The 3,913-nt window shown below is 41.9% G+C and overlaps 1 long non-coding RNA gene across 1 annotated transcript; it reads left to right on the forward strand.

Annotated features, from left to right (window-relative positions):
- The first annotated feature begins 456 nt into the window (after positions 1-456).
- LOC127654084 (uncharacterized) lies at positions 457-1,080 on the forward strand. Its single transcript, XR_007971894.1, has 3 exons — positions 457-561; positions 675-803; positions 956-1,080. It is a non-coding gene; the product is annotated as an uncharacterized LOC127654084 (long non-coding RNA).
- The last annotated feature ends 2,833 nt before the right edge of the window (positions 1,081-3,913 follow it).

A 3,913-nucleotide genomic window follows, 5' to 3' on the forward strand; every position in this document is an offset into this window, starting at 1 on the left:
AAATATGGATATTCGGATTACGTTTATCCTGCCTTTATCTGATTTTTGGAGCTTTTGGAGTTCTGGTCACATTCACTTGCATTGTATGGACCCATAGAGCTGAGATATTCTTCTAAACATCTATGTATGTGTTCTGCATAAGAAAGAAAGTCATACACATCTGCGATGGCATAAGGTGAGTACATTTTCATTTTTGGGTGAACTATCCCTTTAAAGTGACGCTGTCCTTTGTCTTTATTCCTTTTAGTGGATGGGGTTGTCATTACCTTCACCTCCACAAGGGGGAGTGTCTCACTGATCAGTACCTAGATGGCTGCCACATTTTCAAACCACTGCCAAATGTTGTGAGTCTACTGTTTTCTTTTTATAGTCAGTTCACCTTTCTTTTATATAGTCACACTTTTTAATGCTTTTTTGTGTTCTCATAACAAAGCAAAAAAATCATTATTATAGAGTGAGTGTTGGAAAGAGGAGAATAAGAGAGGAAATGGAAAGGAGGAGTGGAGTGGAGAGATCTACGGCTCTGACAGCCGCTGTTTCATATCGAACCTCACCAGACAGGTAATGCATGTGCTCTAATTTATATGAGACATATTTATAAATGTCTAAAAATGTCATGCTACCATTTCTAGATGTTTAGAACATAGCAAAACTTTATTTTTATTCTTGTTTAGAATCATTCGACCCCCAATGCGTCAATGGCAGGCCATTGTTACAGACACAGATGTACTGGAATAAATAAGTATGAAATCCAGGTTATGGATTCTGATTGGTTGGACTGTCCAGCAGGAAAACGTATTGAGGTTTGTGAGAAACTCACTGGTTATTTATCTCTGAATATTTTACTTAAACGTTATTTGAGTTCTGCTGACTGACCAAAGTAACTTATTTACTTAACACCTGTTGATTCTCATCACTGTGTTGCTTTGACATCTGTCATAACTATATATTATAGGTGTCTGGTTATCAGGGTTTCATTTTCTGCCCAGACAAGAGATTATGTATATATAATGATTTAAGCCCTCCCACTTCAAGACAACATGCAAATGTACTTCCTAATGCTGGTCCATCTTGTGAGAGGTTAGTATCTTTCATTTAACAAATCTTAACTTGTAAAGTGTTTAATCTGTATCAGAGTATATAAGCAGTTGTAGGCCCAACAGATTGGGACAAATTAATAATACAGTATGTTCTATGTTGATTGTGTCTGTCACATTATGAGCATTATGTTTTTTATGTACATTATAGAGATCATGATTTGTTAGTGAGAGATGAAGCTCCTCATCCCAGCCTCATCCCTCTCTCGTCAGTGGCAGTGGTCAAAGCAGAGATCATCATACCAGTAGTGCTAAGTATTACTGCTGCATTCTCTCTACTGCTTGCTGCAGTTCTCTTGTACTGGACATGTTCATCAGACAGGATTAGAGTGCATGCTGCCATTGAGACTCCTTACTGGCTGCAGTTGCCTGTCACCCAATGCATCAGCCAGAACAGCATTTAAAACACGTCCAGACTGATATGTTTTCATTTGAAACCGCATTGATTTTGCTGTGTTTACGCCTTGCATCCACACTGGAACAGCGTTTTTCTCCACCGAAAATAGAGACTTTTGAAAAACGCTCTCCATGACTGCATAACTTGGAAAACGACGTTTCAAACTTAAATGTATTAGTGTGGACATGGACTTGGGAAAAAATTTTATTTTATAAATGTATAAATAAAAAAATATTTGGAGATGCAGCGGTGTTCTACAGGCGATCCAAAAGATTCATGAAGATGCGGAAGCTTCCGGCGTGCTTATGAAACTTTGTCAAAGTGGCTTTAGAGCTCCTCTGCAAAGTATTCATTTGGTAAATTTCCACTCCCTCGCCAACAAAATGGATGAACTACCTCTGCTCACTCAAACAAATAAGGACTTTTCTAACTCCACTGCTCTGTGTTTCACCTTCATCTGCTGGGCTTCCTGCTGTTCAGAGTGGATCCCTTTGCGGAATCATCTGGGAAATCGAGAGGCAGTGGAACATGCTTTTACATCAATGAAAGTTGGTGTACAGATGTAACCATGTTGAAGAAGATGAGCTGCCCTAATTTAGAAGCCCTCTTCCTCAAATGTAAGCCATTCTACTTGCTGCGGGAGTTCTTCTCATTTATTCTGGTGAGTGTGTACATCCTGCCTCAAGCATGCGTGAACTCAGCGTTGCAACAGCTGGCTGATCACATCACAGACACAGAGCAACAACCCCTGGAGGTGAGATTTTCTGGGAGATTTTAATAATGCTAACCTCAACCGTAAACTGCCAAAATACCAACAACACATCACATGCCGCACCAGAGAAATAAATATATTGGACCTCTGTAAATGATGCATATCCCATGTTTAGCTTTAGGACTGACTCTCGATCACTGTCTGTTTCATCTTCTCCTGACCTACAGGCAGAAACTAAAATCAGCTAAACTTGTATTAAGGACTGTAGATTGATTGACCAATGACTGGAAATAAAAGCCTGTTTTGACTGCACTGACTGGAGTGTTTTTGAGGCTGCAGCCAAAGACCTGGACGAGTTCACAGATACTGTGACATCATATATCAGTTACTCTGAGGATATCTGCATCCCTACTAGGACATTTTTATCATTCAATAACAATAAGCCGTCGTTTACAGGAAAAGACAGCTTCGTCATGCCAAAGAGGATGCTTACAGAGGTTGGGATAAAGTATTGTACAACCAGGCAAGGAACACACTTAAGGAAATCAGAGTGGCTAAAAGGAGCTACTCTGAAAAAACAATTTTCAGCCAACAATCCTGCATCTGTGTGTAAAAGTCTGAAAAGCAACACCAAGTACAAGACACCTCCCGCTCGCTCTGTAGAGAGTCAAATAATGGCTGATGAACTGAATGCTTTTTTCTGCAGGTTTGAAAAGCTCAGTCTCATACCACTACACTGATCCTCGCTTAACACACACACACCAACACCTCCTTGAACCCCCCGCCTGCTACTCAATCTGCACTTATGATCTGCAAGGAGGATGTGTGCCGGGTCTTTTGGAAACAAAAGACTAGGAAAGCTTCAGGCCCAGATGGTGTTTCACCTGCCTGTCTGAAAGTTTGCACTGATCATGGCCCCCATCTCCACACAGATCTTCAATAGATAACTGGAGCAGTGTGAAGTTCCCTGCTACTTCAAACCCCCCATTATCATTCCGGTCCCCAAAAATCCCCAAATCCCAGGACTTAATGACTACAGACCTGTCACTCTCACATCTGTGGTCATGTTGTTTTTAGGGACTGGTTTTGACCTACATGAAGGACATCACTGGACCCCTGATGGACCCTCTTCTGGTTGCTTACTGAGCAAACAGGTCTGTGGATGATGCTGTCAAAATTGGACTGCATAATATCCTGCAACACACCTCGACAGACCTGGGACTTATGCAAGGATCCTATTTGTGGACTTCAGTTCAGCCTTAAATACCATTAAGCCTGATCTTCTCTCAACCAAACTGACCCAGCTCTCCATTCCCACCCCAATCTGTCGATGGATCACCAGCTTTCTGACAGATAGGCAGCAGCTAGTGAGACTGGGGAAACTTACATCCTGGACCCTCACTATTAGCACTGGTGCTCCTCAGGGGTGCGTTCGCTCTCCACTGCTCTTCTCCCTGTACATGAATGAATGCAAAAGACCCAACTGTCAAGCTCCTGAAGTTTGGAGAAGACACCACAGTCATAGGCCTCATCTGCGATGGTGACAAGTCTGCATACAGATGGGAGGTTGATCAGCTGGCTGTCTGTTAAGGTCACAACAACCTTGAGCTGAACATGCTCAAAACAGTGGAGATGATAGTGAACTACCCCTGCTCTCTGCTGCTCCTGCCATTTCTGGAATACCATTTGCACCTGGAAAATGTTGGA

This window comes from Xyrauchen texanus, chromosome 2 (assembly GCF_025860055.1).
Source record: "Xyrauchen texanus isolate HMW12.3.18 chromosome 2, RBS_HiC_50CHRs, whole genome shotgun sequence".
NCBI lineage: Eukaryota > Metazoa > Chordata > Actinopteri > Cypriniformes > Catostomidae > Xyrauchen > Xyrauchen texanus.